The sequence below is a fragment of the Mobula birostris genome, chromosome 23, assembly GCF_030028105.1.
Source record: "Mobula birostris isolate sMobBir1 chromosome 23, sMobBir1.hap1, whole genome shotgun sequence".
NCBI lineage: Eukaryota > Metazoa > Chordata > Chondrichthyes > Myliobatiformes > Myliobatidae > Mobula > Mobula birostris.
This window is the reverse complement of record NC_092392.1, coordinates 10213387-10235429: the sequence shown is the minus strand read 5'-3', so window position 1 is coordinate 10235429 and position 22043 is coordinate 10213387. Positions and strand designations below refer to the sequence as shown.

General features: G+C 41.9%; 1 protein-coding gene across 11 annotated transcripts in view; it reads left to right on the top strand.

The window, feature by feature from the left end:
• The window catches only part of shank3a (SH3 and multiple ankyrin repeat domains 3a), a 1072328-nt gene that overhangs the window by 24863 nt on the left and 1025422 nt on the right, over positions 1–22043 (top strand). Inside the window, exon 1 of one of the 11 annotated variants that reach the window (XM_072241122.1) lies at positions 12941–13199. The exons of 6 other annotated variants lie outside the window; for them this stretch is intronic. The gene's annotated coding sequence lies outside the window, so the exon portion shown is untranslated. Of the gene's footprint in view, positions 1–12940; positions 13200–13766; positions 14079–22043 lie in introns of those variants that run through there. 4 more of the 11 variants (XM_072241127.1, XM_072241115.1, XM_072241126.1 and 1 more) reach the window with 4 other exon arrangements.

Below are 22043 nucleotides of genomic sequence, written 5' to 3'. Positions count from 1 at the left end.
ACCCATCAAACACTACTTACTAAAGCCAGCAAGCAATCTTGTCCTTTTATTTTGTGGTTGCCATGGAAGCACAAGAACACAGGAAACCTAGCCTTTCAGATTTATTTTAGAAATTGCTCTTCTTTTACTTTTTATCTTTGTAGATTATGAGCGGCCATTTCATAGCATTCAAGCCCTTCAGTGATGGAACTGCACCCACCCACATTACTACTTGTGCAGAATGCAAGGACCTTGGAGTCCAATACCAGCTGATAATGTTAGGAGCCTTTCAAAAAAATTGCTTATTTAATGCGTGCTAGCTGTATGAAATTCACAGAGCATGTTTATTTATGAGGCATGATTTCACTGTTAGAAGGGTTGATGTGTTTGTCTGTCTTGTGTTTATCTGTCTGTCCTGTTGTGTTTGTCCACTACATGATGCTCTCCCTTCCCTCTCCTGACAGTAACCCACTTATCTGCCTCCTGTGGCCCCAGTGTGACCACCTGCCCGTAGCTTCTATCGATCACCTCCAGTTTCCCTAACAAGCCAAAGGACGTTGAGCTGCAGCTCCAGTTCCCTAATTTGGTCTCTAAGGAGCTGCACCTAGATGCACCTGGCACAGATGTGGCCATCACAGAGACTGGAAGCCTCCCACATATCCCAGATCTGATACCCAGAGCAGAAAATTGACTTTGCGGTCATACCCACTATTCTTAAGTTAGAGAAAAAAGAGATATGAAAGTAACTTAGCTCCTTGGAAGGTAGTTGAACCATTGTGGATAGAGCTAAGGAACTCCAAGGATTAAAAAAAAAACCCTAATGTGAGTTACAAACAGACCCCCAAATAGTAGTAAGGATGTGGGCTACAAATTACCATGGGATTTAGAAAATGCATGCCAAAGGGGCAAGGTTACAATAGTCATGGGAATTTTAATATGCAGGTAGATTGGGAAAAATAAGTTGGTGTAGGATTCCAAGAGAGGGAATTTCTAGATTACCTGCGAGTTGGCTTTTCAGAACAGCTCATGGTGGAGCCAACAGGAGGTTCAGTTATTCTGGATTGCAGATTGTGCAGAGAACCAGAATTGAATAGAGAGCTTAAGGTAAAAGAACCTTTAGGGGAAGTGATCATAATATGATTGAATTCACCCTGAAATTTGAGAAGTAGAAGCCAAAATCAGATCTATCAGTATTACAGTAGTGTAAATGGAATTACAGAGGCATGAGAGAGGAATTGGCCAAAATTGATTGGAGAAAAACACTTGCAGGGATGATGGTAGAGCAGCAATGGCTGGAATTAATGGAAGCAATTGAAAAGGCACAGTTTCTTCAGATACATAAAGTGTTAAAGAGAGGGGAGAGTGGATATTTTGACTGCTGGAAAACAATACTGGAGAGGTAGTATTGGGGTCAAGGAAATGGCAATGGAGTGTCTAGACCAGAGGATGCAGCCTCAGAATAGAAGGATATCCTTTTGGTACAGAGATGAGGAGGAATTTCTTTAGCCAGAGAGTAGTGAATCAGAGAAATTCATTGCCCCAAGCAGCTATGGAGGTCAAGCCTTTATGTACTGTATATTTATGAAAATGAGGGGAAGGAAGGAGATTGGGGCTGAGGGAAAATGGATCAGCAACGATGAATTGGTGGAGGAGACTCAATGGGCCAAATTGCCTAATTCTGATCCTATATCTTATGCTTTTACAGTCTATTGATCCAGTCATAAATAATGTGTACTGGGTGGTGGCAGGTCTCACAGCCGGGGAAAGAGGCTGTTACCCAGCCTAACAGTCCTTGTTTTTATGCTGTGGTAACTTCTGCCTGATGGTGGGAGATCAAAGAGATGGTGAGACATTTGGGAAGGGTCCTTAACAATGCTAAGGGCTCAGCAAATGCAATGTATGTCCTGGAAGGGGAGGAGAGAGACCCCAATGATTCTCTCAGCAGTTCTCACCATCTGTTGGAGGGCCTTGTGATAATATGGCTTCCAATTCCCATAGCAGAAATTGACTCAGCTGATCAAGACACTCTTGATGTTGTTCTGGTAGAATGGGGGCAGAGAGCTTCACTCACCTCAATCGGCTCAGGAAGTGGAGATGCTGCTGTGTCTTCTTGACTAAAGAGGTGGTGTTGAGGGACCAGTTAATACCATCAGTGATGTGTACTCCAAGAAACATGGTGCTCCTAACTCTCTCCACATAGGAGCTGTTGATATGCAGTAGGGGATGGTCAGGAAATCTTGAAGTCCACAATCATCTCTTTAGTTTCACCAACAATGAGACTCAAATTGTTTTGTCGCAGCAGCCCACAAGCCGCTCTACCTCCACTCTGTATGCTGACTCGTCATTGTTACTGATGAGGCCAATCGCTGTTGTATCGTCTGCATATTTAGTGATCTGGTTAGAGCTGGATCTATTAGTACAGTCAAGCATGAAATGGGATTACTTTAGGTTGGTGCAGACTGGGTGGGCCAACAAGGTTGCTTCTATGCTGTATGGCTCAGACTATGATTCTGCCGTCTCAACAATAGATTTGTTTTTCACTTAATAATGAGAGATTTGAAGGAAAGGTTCTTAACCACTTCACTTGCAGCAGATCGGGCCACCTTCCTGCCACACTATGCTTATCATTCTCCCTGTGCAGCTCTGGTTAAGCTGAGTTTAAATTGTATCTGTGCCAGTGAATGGGTTGAGCCTCACCACAGGCTATGGTTTGCATGGCCCTTTGGTATTGTTTCAGATCAGCTTCTCCACATTTTTATTGTTGGGTAGTCAGCTGGTGTCACTGATAAATATTCAATCATTTCTTTCTGAACTGTGCCTCTTCACACAACAAAAAGCAGCTTGTTTCTTAGTTGAATTCTTCCCAGAGATGGCTACCGCCCTCTGTACAGCAGAAAAATTGTCAGATCTGAAGAAATTGCTTGTTATCTGGTACCTTAAAGAGCCATTCTTAATGTGCTAACTTTACTAGAAAACTTCAGCTGGACATTTACCAGTTGGATCCTTTACCCAGTACTCTCGAGCATCAGTCAGGAGAACTATATACCCTTGCAGTTACACTGCAGAATTTCCAATACTAGCCAAGCTGAGGTCAGCATCACATAAACTGTGGATTACAACTGATACCAGTTAAAAAACTGAGTTGATCACTGCACCAACTAACTCAGGTCTTCTGGGGACATCTGAACATTAATTCTTTTTCAAGGCAATAGACTACAGTCCAGCATTCAACACCATAATTCCATCCAGGCTCAACAGGAAGCTCAAGGACCTTGGTCTTGACCCTGCCTTGTGCAGCTGGATCCTGGACTTCCTGGCAGATTGCTGTCAAGTGGTAAGAGTGGGGTCCCTCACCTCTGTCTCTCTTACTCTCAATACAGAAGTCCCTCAAGGCTGTGTACTAAGTCCCCTCCTTTACTCTGTGTATACCCATGACTGCGTCACCACCCATACCTCTAATCTCCTATTTAAATTTGCCGATGACCATTACATTGATGATCTCAAATGATAACGAGGTAACCTACAGGGAAGAAGTCATCTCTCTGACACAGTGGTGTCAAGAAAACAACCTCTCCCTCAATGTTGCAAAAACAAAGGAGCTGGTTGTGGATTACAGGAGGAATGGAGACAGGCTAACCCCTAGTGATATCAATGGATCTGGAGTTGAGAGGGTGAACAGCTTCAAGTTCCTCGGCATCCACATCACTAGGACCTCACGTGGTCTGTACACACCGGCTGTGTGGTGAAAAAGGCACAACAGCGCCTCTTTCACCTCAGACGGTTGAGGACGTTTGTTATGGGCCCCAAAATCCTAAGAACTTTTAACAATTGAAAGCATCCTGACTGGCTGCATCACTGCCTGGTATGGGAACTGTACTTCCCTCAATCGCAGGACATTGCAGGGAGTGGTGTGGACAGCCCAGCACATCTGTAGATGTGAACTTTCCATGATTCAGGACATTTACAAGGACAGGTGTGAGAAAAGGGCCTGAAGGACCATTGGGGACCCAAGTCACCCCAACCACAATCTATTCCAGCTATTACCATCCGGGAAATGGTACCATAGCATAAAAGCCAGGACCAACAGGCTCCAGGACAGCTTCTTCCACCAGGCCATCAGACTGATTAACTCATGCTGATTTGGGTGTATTTCTATGTTACATTGACTGTTCCATTTATTATAAATTATTACAAATTGCTAAGATTGCACATTTAGCCGGAAACATAACATGAAGATTTTTACTCCTCATGTATGTGAAGGATGTAAGAAATAAATTCAATTCAATTCATTTCAAATTATAAGGATAAAGTTTATGGAGAAATTAAGCACAGAAGATTTCATTCTGGTAAGCTTATGAAACTGTGTTTGTTCCATTTGATCATTCTCTCCAAATTATTTCATTTCACACAAAATCTAGAATGGCAGAATTGATTAGCATTAAGTTATGAAAGTTGAATTCAGTTTGGAAGTGTGCAGATGTTTCATTGAATGAATTGCGGATTACATTGCAATAGCATGTGCCAATTTGTAAAAGTGAGAAAGTGAGTGTGCAGGAAAGATGAGAGATGATGATGGAGATCGGCAGTACACTGAATGCAAACGCTTGGAGGGACCCATTCGATTGTCCTTTGTCTTGTCACTGACCTGAGCTTAAAAGGGAGCTTGTGAATAGAGAAAACCAAGTGGGGTGTGGCCTGGAGTATCAAAAATGTGACAGTTACTTATGGGAGATGCTGGACTAACGCTTGTATCATGAGCTGTAGATAACAGCCTAAACACAAGTCTAGATTTGCATTAGGCAGTGGTATGGAAAACATATAAGTGGATTCATAAGCAAACCTTGACTTGGAATCCAACTACAGCAATTTGAAATTAATTGGGAAAAGCAGATTAAGTAATTCTGGAATAAAGAATCAGAATTAGAGCACAGTCATACAATTGAGAAACAAGATCATCTTAGGCCACCACGTCCAAGCTAGCCATGATTTATCCACCTATACTAATCCCATTAACCAGCATTTGGTCTGTAATTCTTCCTTGTCTTGGCAATTGACGTGCTCTTCGAGACACTTGAATGTTTGAGAATATCCACCTCCAGTGCCCACTCAAGCAGTGTGCTCCAGATTCCAATCACCTGCAGCATGAAAAATATCCTTTCTCAACTTGTCTCCAAACCTCGTAACCACGGCCTAAATTGTGTCTCCGGTTCTACTCACCTCTGCCATTTCTGTGACCACCAATTAGTTCCCAGCTGAGTTTCTTTTGTTCTAAGGAAATCAAATCCAGTCTGCACAGTCTCTCTTCATAACTGAAATATTCTATCCCAGGCAACGTACTGGTAAATCTGTATGCAAACTCTTCATTGCAAGCACAACCTTCAAATGTAATGGTGACTGTAAAACTATAGTATGGTTTAAAAAAAAAACACTGACTTGGTTCATTCACATCCTTCAATGAAGGAAGTTTGCCATCAAGCTTATGTAGGACTCCTGACCAAAGCAAAATAGGTGACTTTTAAATGCCCCCAAGATGGCCCAGCAAGTCACTCAGCCTACAGGTCACTCTGGATGGTAAGTAAATGGCTGCCTGATACGCAACATATACTTGTTGTAAGCAAGTGAGAGGACGAGGAGATCCCAGAGAGAGCTGAAACAGGCTACAGGATTGGGGGAGGACAAGGGATAGAGAGATTTGAATGCAAGGACAAGGATTTTGAAATTAAACAATTATTGGACCAGGAATTATTCTCCGACAATGGCTGTCAGATGGTAGAGAAGCATGGATTTTCTGTTTGAAACCGAACTGTCACTGAGGTTATGATGAGTTGAGACTAACCTTCACCAAGGTTGCCATATGGTATGAGATGTAGTCAGGTCAGGGTTGTGTCCTTCTGAAAGGTTTCTCCATTGCTCACTTACTTATCAACTGAGCAGGAGATATTGGAGGGGGCAAAGTAAAAGATTGCTCTGTTCTCGTTTCACCACCTCAGTAAGGTGTCACGGTAGTGTAGTGGTTAGCACAACAATTTACTGTACTAGAGGCCTGGGTTCAATTCCCACTGCCATATGTAAAGAGTTTGTACATTCTCCCCCATGACTGCTTGGGTTTCCTCTGGGTGTTAAAGTTTCCTTCCACTGGTTGGGAGGTTAATAGGTGATTGGAAATTGTCCTGTGATTAGGTGAGAATTAGTCCAGGAGGTTGCTGGGCTCAAAGGGCCGGAAGGACCTGGTCCCCACTGTATCTCAATTAATAAATAAATAAGTGGAACAAGAAACTAGTAGTTAAAAGGGGTGACATGGTCCAGATTTACTGCATTTCATTTGTGATGCACTCTGGATTCGCAGCCTGTGATCTTACACTGTATCCTATTGTTTCTCCCTTTTGCAAATGAGGCTGTCAGTTTGGAGCACAGGATGGTGCAACCAGTTACTTGGCACTTCACATGAAAACCATTTTGAATAAAGCCGGCAGTGTGATTGTGACTCAGTGAGAGAACACAGCAGCATTTTTGAAGCTCTTCTTTTGCTCCATTAATGTTGCTGCAGGATTTGGTTCAGTTACCTTTTCTATTCATCCTCTGCTGAGTTGATAAATAGAAATGCTATCGCTTCAATGTAGAATCTTTACCTGTCCTATTACCAGTTGGAAGCCATTTGTCACTGTCATGCTTGTGTTACCATTAATACTATTTCTATTTCTATTCATCCATTCTCCAAGGAAGGGAAAAAAAAAGTTAAATTGTATGTGCAATAAGTTTACTCTTGGTTCCTTAAGATTGTCATAGCCAGGGAGTTGGGCGTGGGGGTTGGTAATAAGGAGAAGCTCGCACTACATACTAGATGCTCCAAATAGCCTTTGACAACCAAGTCCAGCTTCTGTCCTTCACATGTGGCCTGGTGGAAACATTTCTAAGACAGGAGAAGGGGCAAAGACAGGTTATTGATGCCTTAAAACCAATTACTTCGGGTACATGGGGCTTGTCAGCCATGGTTGACAGCTCATCTAGGAGAAAGAAAATTCTGATCTCAAACCTCTGCTGCCCTCTGGGAAGTGAATCCCAAGGGAAAAATCCAGAGCTGGAGTCCCTAAGGCAGTCCCATGTTGAGTTCAGCACTGACTGGCAACTCCTGCAATGCTGCTGGTGCCAAACAGTACCAGCCTCTTTCATTTCTTTGGATTCATCAGCTGCATGGAGAGGGGGACCTTGCTACATGAGTGACAGCTTGCTCCCCATATCGTATTGCCCTAGCTTGTGCACTGGCTTGTATACACAGTTAGGATGCAACATCCATGGTTGACCCCAATCAATGGGGGACTTAAGCTTAATCCTTGTTCTTACTACTAGAGGAAGATATAAGTTTTGGCGGAGGTAACAAAGAGCCTCTCAGATGGGAACATCAGACTGGGGCTCAAGCAGGGTTGGCCCTTAACAAGGTCGCAATTCATCTGATATTTGATAATCAATGGAGCTGGGTTTCATGAAGATTCAGGACCAAATCTTGGCTAAAATTATAAAATTTAGAAAAGATCTAAGTGAAGAGGATTTCTGTGAAGAGAGTGGAACTCTCTCCCTAATAGTATTGTGGGTATATTCATATCTCAAGGAATGTGGAAGTTCAAGGCAGCTCAACACAATCTCTCAAGGCCATTTAGGGTTTAGCAATTAAATGTTAGCTCAGCACTGAAGCCCGCATCCCTTTATTGAATTTTAAAATAAAAAAAACAATGATTCCATCAATGAACAGCTGATGAAGATCAATTGCAAAAACACTGAGCGAGTTGACAGATCAAGAAAAGGGAAGCAACACACACAGAAGGCTGGAGGAACTATGTAGGGCAGGCAGCATCTATGGAGGGAAATGAATAGTTAACATTTTAAGCCAAGGCCCTTCAGCAAAACTAGAACGAAAGAGGACAGAAAATGGAATAAAGTGGTAGGGGAGGGGAAGGAGCATGAACTGGCAGGATATATGTGAATCCAGGTGAGAGGGGGAAGATGGGTGGGGGAGAAGGAATCAGGAATGATGTAAGAAGTTGAGAGGTGATAGGTGGAAGAGGCAAAGAGCTGACAATGCGGTATCTGATTAGAGAATACAGTCCATGAAGTAAAGGGAAGGAGATGGGAACCAGAGAGAGGAAGGTAAGGTGATGGACAGGTTGCAAGGGGAATGGCTATTGAAAGTAAGGGAGGAGAAATTCCAAAAAATAAATAGCTGGCGGACTTCAACCTCATGGGTAATACAGGGGACATGTGATTTGCAACTGGGTGAACCGGTCAGGAGAACTCAGGGCAATATGGTGATCTACTTTCAGAACAGATCCTTCAGGAAAGAATTTTTCCACACAAGAGCATAGGCATCTGAACTTATTCAATAGTTTGTGGATATTTTGATTTATAGAGTTTTGTCAAAATTGATTAATTTGTCTTGGATAAAGTTATCAAGTAATAAGGAGAAAAGACAAGTAAACAGAACAAAGATTAATGTTTTGGTGAAGAGTTTCAGAAAGTGGGCTGCCTCGTTCTGCTGTAGAGTGGCATTGAATCGTGTGACTGCTGAAGCTTACTAAAGCTGGTTGCTATCTGGCTGTACATCAGTATTCAGATTTTACTTGGTGTCCAGCCACTGGCTTTTGTCCAGGCATTGTTCATTGTTAAGCTTTTGGTCAACATGTAGCTAAGGCATTGAATAAAACAGCAAGATGTAATGGGTGTTATCCCAAAGGGCTTGGTGTTGAAGGCTCTGCTTTTCATAACTGTGTAACTGTGCATGGAGGTGCAATGACTACATTAGGTAGTGATACAGATGGGCAGGAAAGTAAATCGTAAAGAGAATGTAAAGAGATATGGATAAGGAAGTGACAAAGGTCTAGCAAATTCAATAACATGTACATTTTCCGGTATTACACTTAAAAAAATAAAGAAGCACGTTCACTAAATACTGAGTGAATGTCATCATCCACTCCCAGTGACCTATCCTGATCAGACCATCCCATCAAGCTGCCATCTTTGAGGCTTCCTCCTCAACCTCTTTGTAACAGTTTGTAACACGATCCCTTCACTCCTCCAGTACAATAGCATCTCATCCTGGCACAGCACTCGAGGCATGTTAATGAATAATGTATGTTTCACCAGAACCCTCTCCTCTGTTTTGAGGACTGGATGTACACAGGGTCACTCAATAGCGAGAGCAGAGCTATAGAGGTCTGAATATCACAGTCTGTGTGGAACAGCAGAGGTTAAGAATAGCTCAAACTAAATAGGCTGTAGGGTTTGGTAGGGGTGTCCAGATGCTTCATTCTGGCCAGTGTCGTAGGTGACACTTGCCTGAGGACAGTTGTTGGGCGTAAGGGCTGAAGGGGTAAATCTGTTGGGGGTTTGGTGCTACTAGTCTGAATGGATTGTAGGAAGTAGGTGACAGTACAATCTGAACAGATTGTGGTGGGTCACAAATAATGGTTAGATCAGTGCCGCAAAACTCAGATGCAAAGGGATTTGGGTGATCAACATAAACTTCTATGCATTGGGAGCAAGTAAATAGGAAAAATAACAGAGTTGTTTATTGCCAGGGGAAAATAAATACAAAAGTAGGAAGTTTATGGTTCAGTTATACAGGACATTGTTGAAACACATCTGAAATCTGAAATGAATATGGTATTTGTAACACTACTCAGATGAAGGATAGAAGCAGCTCACAGATGTGTTCGACTAATACTTGGATTAGGTGAGTTCTCATAAATGATTGGACAAGATAGGTTTGTATTGACTGTTGTTTAGAATAAAAAGGCATGACAGGATGGATGTGGAGAAGATGCTCATGAAAAAATCTAGAATTAGGAGTCACTATAGAGATAAGAAATTACTTCTTTTCTCTCACAAAGCCATTATTCTTTAGAACTATGGTGAAATGGTGGTGGAAGCAATATCTATGTGTATTTTTAAGGCAGGGATGAGCAAAAGTGAAAGATTACCTCTGGTAAATGAAAAGGGGAACTGAGGTTAAAATCAACTCAGCTATGATTTTGTTAAATGATGGAATGAGCCACCTCGCTTCTAATTTTCAACTTGATGTTGATCTGGCAATATTATACTTCACATCAAGTAGTTCATGCTGAAGTTTACCCCTTTCTGTTGTGAGCGTTTGGTGTGTGTGAAGTCCCCAAAAGGCATTCAGTTATCAATTGCTGCAGGTTTATTCGGCAGGTGTGAGGGATCTTGAACATCAATTACATTGATAAACCAAAATAAACAGAGAGAAACTGCTTTCTCTGGTGGGAGGTGTATTGCCAGAAGATACAGATTTATGTAATTGTGGAAGAAAAGACCCCAGGGGTGATAGGTTTCCAAGTACATTGAATTTATGTGATTTGGAGGGCACTCCCCAAAAGGGTTGTGGAAACAGGTTTATGAATAACTTTTTAATGAAAACTGGTAAATACTCAAAGCGGAAAATAAATTGCTGGAACATGTGGAAAGCCAAGCACTGAGGCAAACTGGATAATTCTTAAAAGAGGTGGCCCAGGTGTGGAGGAGGCTCCTTCTTTTTAGTTCTAATTCTTATTTGTATGATTCACTGCAAGGCTGTAATCAGTGCAAAGCATTTGGTTCACTGGGCTTTCAGGGGTAATAGCCAAACTTGTAGCAGGAAAATTCTGATTCACGGAAGTGAGCGGGAGAGGGAGGGAGAGAGAGACAGAGAAAGAAAAATAAAAGACAGGAGAAAAGTGAGGCTTATAATTTGAAATAAAATAGCAGCTCAGTCAATATTCATCCTGATGTTCTCCTGCCAGAACCATTAAGTCAGCCTTGTTGTCAGCACATTATTAATCCGTGAAACAGTGAGCTTGATCAACATCACCTAAGAATCAAATAAATGATGAAAGAACAGCTTTTCAAGATACAATTAGAATTGACAGATTCTCTCAGTGATATTATCTGTCATCTGTTCTGAATAGTTGACTAACATGTGAAGTAAAGTCAGTCTCACTGACCTACTGTCATTATCTAGTGAGAGGTGAGGGCCTCCGTCGGTCAGAGTTGACCATGGATATTGTGTCCTAGCCGTGTAGATACACAAGCCAGGGCAGTACAATATGGAGAGCAAGCTATTGCCTTTGTAGCAAACTCCCCCTCTCCACGCATCTGATGAACTCAAAGGAACAGGAGTATTTAGTACTAGCAGCATTGTAGAAGTTGCCAGTCAACATTGAAATCAATGTAGAACTGCCTTAGGGACTCCAGCTCGGGGTTTACTCCTGAAGCTTCCCCCGTGATTGGCAGTGGAGGTTTGAGATCAAAGTTTTCCTTCTCCTATCATTATCTAGTACCGGTGACCTATCCTAACAAGCTATCTCCATTGAGCCATCCTCGTCAACCTCTTTGTAACACTTCACTATTCCCTCCTCTATCCTTTCAGTGCCATGGTATCTTATCTATTGCACCACATGTCCTTACGGGTGAAAACCAACATAAAACCTTTACTTACCGTCTCTAACTTCCTCCGACTTTAGGCAAAAATTACCTCCGTTTTCCCTGACTGGTCCTATCTTCCATTCGGTACCCGCTTGTCTTTTAGAGATATATACATATACTGTATGTATAAAACTGTTTGGGATTCTCCTTAATCTTACTCACAAAGGACGTTTCAAGATATGAATCTGAAAAATTTTATATGGGAGTTCCGTGGTCAAAATGGAATTTTTGGAAATTGGAGATCGTATAGTCTGATTTCACTGTCGGGATGAAGGTCCTATGATTAAGCAGAGTGCAGGCCTTTGGCGTCCTCTGCTTTGAATAAGGCTACAGGGGTCTATTGCCTGTGGGAAATGGCATGCACTGAAATGCAAGGGTCCAAACTAAGAAAGGAAAAGGAAACAATTTCAAAGTTCAAAGTAAATTTATTATCACATTACAGATACGGTATGTCACCATATACAACTCTGCAATTCATTTTCTTGTGGGCATACTCAATACATATATTGGAATAATGACTATAGTATAATCAATGAAAGACTTCACCAGCTTGAGCATTCAACCAGTGTGCAAGAAGCCACAAACTCTGCAAATACAAAAAGAAAAAAATAATCATAATAAGTAAATTAGCAATGTGGTGAAGAATCCTTGAAAGTGAGTCCACAGGTTGTAGAGACACTTCAATGTTGGGGCAAGTGAGGTTATCCACTTTGGTTCAAGACCCTAATGGCTGAGGAGTTGATAACTGTTCCTGAACCTGGTGCTGAGAGTCCTGAGGCTCCTGTACCACCCCCTTGATGGCAGCAGCGAGAAGAGAGCATGGCTTCATTGGCGGTGGGGGTCCCTGAAGATAGACAGCACGATGCGTGGATGTGCTCTGTGGTGGGGCGGGCATTACCTGTGATGGACTGGGCCATGTCCACAACTTTATGTGGGATTTTCCGTTCCAGGGTATGGATATTTCCATACCAGGCTGTGATGCAACCAGTCAGTATGCTCCCCACTACACAACGTGAAGGGAATGTTGTTCTGTGCTCTGAGATCCTCCTCTTCCTGAACTGCTTTTCCTGTGGCCGCTCTCCATCTGTTTTTGTTTTCCTGTCACTAACTTCCAGGTAAATTTGTGTGGGCAAAGGAAGGAATAATTTCCATCAGTTAACTGCATTCAATGCACAGGGTATCAGGCCCCTTCTGTCCAAGAGCCAGTTTTTTTTTCCCTGCGTCAGTCATAGTTCCCCACAGAATGAGTGAAGCCTATGGGGCCAGTGCACAATGCGTTGTTATCTCAGTGCCTGCAGCTGGCAGGTATCCTTCTCAGGATCCCTTCGGTTTCCTGATTCTCTGCATGTCTGCATCCTGTGTTTCAGAGTTTGGGAATCAGTGCACGCCTTAGCAAGGTGTTTCCTTCCTCACTGATGGGTGTCACATCCTGATTTGATTTGGGCGGTTGTTGCAGGCAAGAGTAAGAGAGCAGGCGCAACCAGAGCCGGGAGCCTCTCTCTCTCTCTCTCTCTCTCTCTCTGTTACGAGAGTTGGGACTCAACACGTTAATGTGCTCTGTAGAGGGGAGCTGAGATACCCTGTTGAACTTGGTCTGATCGCTGCAGGGTGTAAGTTGTTACTTTACCAAGGCACGCAGTGATTTTTTTGCTGCAAATTTCTGTTAGCCTGATCTGCGTGCTTGGAGACTGTGTCAACCATTCCATTGGACCCTGCTGGAGGGTTCCCTCTGTGGCCAAGAACTTACGGTAAGCAAAAAAAGACATTGGCCTGTGCTTTGTTAAGGATTCCCCAAGGAGAGTGCAGCCCATCCTATTCACCCGGTCACACTGCTGCTCTGAAATTCTGACAGATCTTTGTATAAGAACAAGACAGATCCTTTTCTTGCACCAGTAGCTTTTGTTCTTTTTCCGATAGGGCATATATTCAGCATTGACTCACTCACGCAAGAGTGAACTCTGAGTTCTACCCCCCCCCCCCCACCCATATCAAGGTCTATCTGTAGTAAGCAAACACTGCCTACAGTCTTGTACATTTCTCGGTACCTTCTGCAAACTCACCCACCAGGTGAGCCATACAGCTAGCCTCAAATAGGGGTCAGGGTCCAGCTGACTGGCCCACAGGAGTAATCACCCTGAATGACACTGTATCCCAATTAATGAGTATCTGAATAAAATGGAGCAGCAGCAGCTAGGCGGGTCTCAGGATGTTTGTTTGACTTCATGTTCACCATATAAGAACTAAAGCCTTCAAACTGCTTTGTTAGTTCATTGTGCAGTAAAAATCCAGGAGACTATTTATAGAAGGTGAAAGGAATTCTCCTTTGTTAACATTGCATTTTTGGTTCACACTAATATATTGTGCAATTATTTCCCTGATTTTGTGCCGAAAATGGCCACTGTTTTCTCCTGTATCTCAATAGTTTCCACATAACAAAGTAATATGGCTTATCTTGAGCATGTTGTGTTGATATGGGAGAGATATAATGAACCAGTACTTGGAAGAATTTTCTCGGATTGTTTTGTTGTGTGGAAAGAATATCGAAGAAACAGTAAAGGTAAAAGGAGCAAACTGTATGACATACCTCCATTGTGAAGAGCGAACCATTCTGAACTGGACTGAGGAGTGTAAGTAACATTTGCCATTAATTAATAGTTGCAATCAAAGAGGCTTCTGGGGGCTGGCGGGGTTTGGATCAGAAGAAGAACTGTCACAACAGAGATGGGGCTCGTCCTTATGAATGCGTGTTATCGTGCATTGGAACAGTTTAATGGAACAAGGTGGGGAGAAATTATTTTTGTAGTGGCTGTGGAAGCATTAAAAGGGGTTATTGTAGAGGTATTTTTAATCTGCATCTGGTTTAAGCTGTACCCCCCGTGACGTGATTTAGAGTTATAGAATTAAACATGACCATTCAGCCATCATGTCCATGCTGATCTTTATTCCTATTTACAGTAATCTCATTTGACAGCATCAGATTTGTATAATTGTTCATTTAAGTGTCTGTCTATATATACTGATTGTATCTAGCTCCAACTCCTCCTCCGACAGTGAATTCAAACAAGAAAAAGAACATTTTTTTCCCTCAGATCCCCTTCTTCTCACCCTAAATCTATGTCTTCTTGTTTTGACACCCTTCCCACAGGAAACTAATTCTGACTATCTATCCTATTTATGCTTTGTATATTGAACATGAAATAGTACAGCTCAGGAACAGGCCTTTGGCCCACTATCTCTATGTTGGCCTCGATGCCAACTTAATTAATTGTATCTGCCTGCATGTAGTTTGTGTCCTGCTATTCCCTGTCTGCCCGCATGATTCTAATTAGAATCAGAATCCAGTTTATTATCACTGATATATGTTGTGAAGTTTGTTGTGTTGAAGGATCAGTACTGTGCAGTACACACAAAGTTGTATTTCAACAGAGCAAAAGAGGACTAGCAAGGTAGTGTTCACGTGTTCATGGACCGTTCTGTAATTTGACAGTGGAGAGGAAGAAGCTGTTTTTAAAATGTTGACTGAGCATCTTCAGGCTCATGTACCTCCTCCCTGATGGTATTAATGAGAAGAGGGACTGTCCCAGATGGTGAAGATCCTTAATGATGAATGCCACCTTCTTGAAATACTTCTTTTTGAAGATGTCCTTGAAGCTGGTTAGGCTTGTGCCTGTGATGGAACTGAATGAGTCTACAACCTGCTGCAGCCTCTATTGAATTTATATACACTGATAAAGTCTTCTTCACTCCGAGGGGAAATAAACAGATCTAATCTTTCCCCATAACTAACAATCTCTAATTCGGGCAACAGCTTGTTGAATCTTTGTACCCTCTCCAGTGCATCCACATTCTTCCTACAGCTCAAAATCTAGATCAGCTCACATACTCCATTTGTGGTCCAATCAATGTTTAGTAAGGTTGCAATATACCATCCCAAATTTTATATGCTATACCATGACTAATGAAAGCAAGCATGCTATACGTTTTCTTCAATTCTCTGCCCATGTTGTCACTTTCAGAGAACTATGGATTTTGAACCCCAATGTCCCTCTTTTTATTAACATTCCTCAGAACCCTAGTATTAATTTCCTAAAATGCATCACTTTGCACTTGCCAGGATTGAATCCCATCTTCCAACTCTCCACTCAACTTTCTGACTGTTATGTTTCTTCTGCAGCCTCAGACAATCTTATTTGCTATCCATAACATACCAACCTTGTATTATATGCAAACTTACTAATAGTCATAGTCATACTTTATTGATCCCGGGGGAAATTGGTTTTCGTTGCAGTTGCACCATAAATAATAAATAGTAATAGAACCATAAATAGTTAAATAGTAATATGTAAATTATGCCAGTAAATTATGAAATAAGTCCAGGACCAGCCTATTAGCTCAGGGTGTCTGACCCTCCAAGGGAGGAGTAGTAAAGTTTGACGGCCACAGGCAGCAATGACTTCCTATGACGCTCTGTGCTGCATCTCGGAGGAATGAGTCTCTGGCTGAATGTACTCCTGTGCCCAACCAGTACATTATGTAGTGGATGGGAGACATTGACCAAGATGGCATGCAACTTAGACAGCATCCTCTTTTCAGACACCACCATGAGAGAGTCCAGTTCCATCCCCACAACATCACTGGCCTTACAGATGAGTTTGTTGATTTTGTTGGTGTCTGCTACCCTCAGCCTGCTGCCCCAGCATACAACAGCAAACATGATAGCACTGGCCACCACAGACTCGTAGAACATCCTCAGCATTGTCCGGCAGATGTTAAAGGACCTCAGTCTCCTCAGGAAATAGAGACGGCTGTGACCCTTCTTGTAGACAGCCTCAGTGTTCTTTGACCAGTCCAGTTTCATACATTGTAATCATACATTGAATATTCATATCTGTGTTGTATATATATGTACAACAGAAAAGCAAGGATCCCATCACTGGTCACAGGCTTCTGTCAGAAATACATCTTACCACCAATACTTGCTGCCTGTTGTTACCAAGCCAATTACCCTGTTCACTTTGGATCCCATACACATTAACCTTCTTGACCAGCAGTCAAATACCTTTTCAAAGTCTATATGGACAATGTGTACTACTCTGTCCTGTGATTCTTTGGGATTTTCTGTGCTGGGAAAGTTAAGTGGGAGTGTGGAGAGAACTCAAGTTTGAATGTGACCCGTGCTGATCCTAATCTGCTGAGTGCAAACCTATACTTGATGAGCAAAAGTTTCTCCTAGATTAATTGTTTGTGAGGCCAAAGGGATCCTTGTAGGTTCAATACAAAGAACAAATTCTGGTTAAGGTTCAAAGTTCAAAGCAAACTTATTATTAACGTAAATATACATCATCATATAAAACCATGAGATTCATTTTCTTGCAGGCAATCACAGTAAGTACACAGAAAGAAAACAAAACAAAATAATAATAATAAATAAGTGAACAATAAATATCAAGAACATGAGATGAAGAGTGCTTGATGAGTCTGTAGGTTATGGGAACAGTTCAGTAATGGGGTGAGTGAAGTTATCCCCTCTGGTTCAAGATCCTGGTGGTTGAGGGGTGATAACTGTTCCTGAATCTGGTGGTGTGGGTCCTGAGGCTCCTGTACCACCTTCCTGATGGCAGCAGTGAGCAGAGAGCATGGCCTGGATGGAGGGTGTCTCTGAAGGTGGTAGTACATTTCTTGCTGCAGCACTCCAAGTTGATCTGCTCAATGTGGAGTGGGCTTTACCTGTGATGGATTGGGCCATGATTACTTCTTTTTGTGAGATTTTCTGTCCAAGCACATTGGTGTTTCCATACCACACTGTGTTGCAATCAGTCAGTTTACTTAAGTTTAAGTTTACTTAAATTAGGGGTTCCCAACCTGGTCTCCATGGATCCTTGGTTAATGGTAGGGCTCCACAACACAAGAAAGGTTGGAAACAACAGCTTAAATAATATTCAACTCTTTAAATTTTCTTGCATTTATGAACCTCGCCAGCCATTCCTGTGTTTTTTTTATTCCAAAAAGATTACCCAAATTTGACTGGGAGCCAGTTGAATATTAACACATTTGGAGGTGAAGGACCAACCACTTCCTTCAGCATGGAAAGAGAGCAAACTCTCTGGACTGCATTGGATATTGCCCTTTCACTGTATGCTATGGGTTCAAACAAAGCACAAAACTGTTAGTAAGAATAACAATTTTTTTTGTAGGTCAAACTAAGAAAGTGTCCCAACCACTGCCAGTAATGTAAGGTTGAAATTTGCTCATTATAGGGCAGACTTCTCGAGAAAGCCAGTAATACAGTGTTGATGGAGAAGGCATTGTTGCAGATGGTCCTTGAGATCAGTGTTTAAACCAAGGCCATGAAAGCAGAACAAGAGAATTGCCCCATGAAACCTTTTCCAATTTACTCTTTCTGGTTTGTTACTTTGTTGAAAATGGCAGCAACATTTTAACCAACAGAATTAGAATTACTGCATTTCAAAGTAATTAATATTGCTTTAACAGAAAATGTTCAGAACAAAGTAGAAAACACCTTTAGACAAATGAAGCCTCAGAACATTGTGAGGGCAGAAAAGAGAGAGAGTTCTGTGTTTCCAAGGTGCCGCCATGGAAACGGGGAAAAAAGAAAGTGGTAGCACGACATCCCGGTGCTTCAATTTGCTTTAAAATCTCTCATTGCCATAACTCTGACTGGCATTCAGCACAACTCCTTAACATTTCCATGGTAACTATGCAATGATTGGTAACAGCAAACATTCCGAAGACGTTTGAAGGCTCTACTGGTATCCATTTCTGAACCCCATATCCAGAGTATTGCTGTGCGTCACAGCACACAGTCCAAGACAGGTAAGGAAGGAGTTAATATTGGAAAGAGCAAGTTCAACTCGTTAATGATCACTGCTTGATTAAGATGAGATGAAAAGAGTTCTCTAATACTGGAATGGAGCTCAGAAGGTACTGTTACAGTAAGTGTGCTGCATCTAAAGATATTGCAATGTTGGACTACGCGTATTAAACTGGAAAAGGTCAAAGGGAGCAGGCGGGGAGGAATCAATGGTGGGAAGGATTAGCAAGGGCCAGTGAATGAGATTGATGGTCAGTTTGGATTGGTCATTGGTGTAGGACACAGTGATAGATGTCAATAATAAGGTTTGCTGAGAGGTTCACTAAGAGGAAGGATGAAAGGCAGTGATGGTCAGTGACTGTAGTTTAAAGGTATGTGTGTTGTTAATAATCTATACATAGATTACCACATACGGTGCATTGTGATCAGACCTGGAACCCTATCAGATCTCTCTCCAGTTTAGAGGTCATGAAGCCAATTAGAACTTGTTTTATGCTGCAGCTGAACATGTGGAGCTAATTAGGACTTGTAGGAGAATACTGCTGCTGTGCGATGGCTTCCTCTCCCAAGCCTTTGCATATCAGTGTACATCTTTCCTGCTGCATCCCAGGATGAGAAGGACCAATCAGTATTTTCATAATCAATTATGAATTAAATAACCATAAGGCATAGGAGCAGAATTAGGCCATTCGCCCCATCGTCTCCTCTACCATTCCATCATGGCTGATTTAGTATCCTTTCCAACTCCATTCTCCTGTTTTCTCCCCTGTAACCTTTGACACCCTGACCAATCACGAACCCGTCAACCTCCACTTTAAATATACCCAATGACTTTGTCTCCACAGCCATCTGTGACAATGAATTCCACAGATTCACTGCCCTATGGCTAATGAAATTCCTCATCTCTGTTCTGAGGCTGTGCCCTCTGGTCCTAGACTCTCCCACTATAAGAAATATCCTCTCCTCATCCACTCTGTCTAAGCTTTTCAATATTCAATAAGGTTCCTCCTTATTCTTCTAAACTCCAGCAAGTACAGGCACAGAGCTATCAAGCACTCCTCATACTCTATATTAACTCTTTCATTCCTGTAATCATTCTTGTGAATCTCCTCTGAACCATCTCCAAATCTAGCATAATTTTTTTTTAGATAAGGGGCCCAAAACTGATCAGATACTCCAAGTACTGGTTGAAACATAATATATTAGGAACTGCCTTCATCATAGAGATCTAGTTCAATGATGTTACTTGCCCAAATCAAGCTGCCAAAACAGGAAAAGGAAATGTCCAAAATTAATGGACTGGGTGTTAACTCAAGAGGAACTGGTGGGGGTATGTATGACTGGATCCTGTCATTAACAGAGTAATGAGTAGGAACTGGAAGAGGCTATGAAACCATGTTTTGGAAGAATATTTTTTGAGTTTCAAGATGGAAGAGGTCATATATAGGCCCAGAGTTGTTCTGTTCAATTTATTTTGCCAAGGGTTGTGGACACCTTGGGCAATGCCAGCAGATGATATTTTCTGTAATAGTCCATAAATTGAGGAGATTAAAAGCCAACCACATTTGGTTAGAAATCATAGATAAACCCAATGTGGCAATGATAGCAGATCATAGATAATGTTGTGGTTTCATGATTGCTGTTACAACTGAAGCTGCTTGCTTTCCAAATATTCCAGATTTATTTCAATTGGTGACTTCACCTTCCCGAATATAGGCTCGACCACCCCCCCCACCCCAGCAGTGCATGAGATTTAGGTGCATCAGGGAGGTGGGGGGGGGGGTTCTTAAATCAATATGTAGATAGTCCAACAAGAAGAGGGACTAGATTAGACATGGCATAGTGTAAGTGACCCTGAGAACAGTTAGGGAACAGTAAATCATTAAGTCTTAATATGGCTATAGATCAGGATAAGTAAGGACCTCGTGGGAGGCTATTAAATTGGAGCAAGGCAATTATGAGAGTATCATACAGCAACTAGGGAGAGTTAACTGGGAGCAGTTGTTTTTTGGGGAAGTTCATATTTAACATGTGGAGGGTGTTTAAATATTAACTGCATAGATTACAGTACAGGTATGTTCCAATATGAAAGAAGGACAAAGATTCACATGAGAAAATCTGCAGATACTGGAAATCCAAAGCAACACACACAAAATGGTGGAGCAACTCAGAAGGCCAGGCAGCATCTACGGAAAGAAGTATGGTTGACGTCTCTACCTGAAACATCAACTGTACTCTTTTGCATAGATGTTTCCTGGCCTGCTGAGTTCCTTCAGCATTTTGTGAAGGACAAAGATGTCAAGGCATGGGCACCTTGGATATCAAGAGAGGTAGTGTATTTAATCAAGAAGAGAAAGGAAGTGTAGATAAGGATTAAGAAGTTAAAATCAAACAAAGACCTTGAAGATTATAAAGAAGCCAGAAGAGAACCCAAGAGGGAAATAGGGGATTCAGAAAGGGCCATGAAAAGTCTTTGGTAAGTAGGATTAAAGAGAACCCAAGGCATTCTATACATACTGTATATCAGGAGCAGCAGGATAACAAAGGAGTAGATAGGACCACTCACGGATAAGGGAGGGAACATGTTCCTTGAAGGTGGAGAATATGTGTAAGGTACTAAATGAGTACTTTGCATCACTATTTACCAAGGAGAAGTACGTGAAGGAGGCATGTTAATTTGAATGGCATTTTGAGATAAGGAATTAAGTGTTGTGACTCTCAGAGAACATTAAGGTGGATGAGTTTCCAGCGCCAGATGGGATATAACCCAAGTTATTGAGAGAAGGAAGAGATAAAATTGTTGGGGCCTTCACCAAGATATTTGGTGCTCTGTAGCCACAGGCGTGTTCCTGGAGGACTGTCAAGTAGCTAACAAATTTCATGGTGATAATAAACCTGATTCTGATTAATGTTGTTCCTTTACTCAAGAAGGGAGCTGCAGATTGGTGAATCTCGAGTCACTGATATACCATAAGACATAGGAGCAGAAGTAAGCCATTTGGCGCATTAAGACCGCTCTGCTATTCTATTATGGTTGATTTATTATACCCCTCAACCCCATTCTCCTGCCTCCTTCCAGGGAAGTTACTCGACAGGATATATAAGCAATTGGAAAACCATGGCCTAATTAGGGGTAGTCCACATAGCTTTGTTGGAGACAGCCATGTTGTACTAACATTATTGAGTTTTTGAAGGCAATGACAAAAGTGATTGATGAAAGTAGAGCTATGGATGTTGTCTTCATGGGCTTTAGTAAGGCTTTTGACAAGATCTTTCATGGGAGGCTCAATCAGAAGATTAAAATGCATGGGATCCATGTGAATTGCCCATTTGGATTCAGAATTAGCTTACCCATTGAAGACAGATGGGACATACTCTGGCTGGAGGTCTGTGACTAGTGGTATTCTGCAGGGATTCTTGCATGACCTGGATGAAAATATACATAGATAGGTGACTTGGTAAGTTTTTAGACAATACAAATATTGGTGTTCTGGGCTGTCAAAGAATATAGGGAGATAGATGTAGATCACTTGGGCGGAAAAATGGCAGATAGATTTTAACTTGGCCAATTGTGAAGTGTTGTACTTTGCGTAATCAAATGTAAAGGAACAGTATACTCTTAATAACAAGACCCTTAACACTGCATATGTGCACAGGGATCTTAGGGGTTTGAATCCATAGCTCCTTGGAAGTAGCTATACAGGTTGACAGGGTGGTAAAGAAAGCTGCTGGCATGCTTGGCTTTATTAATTAAGGAATT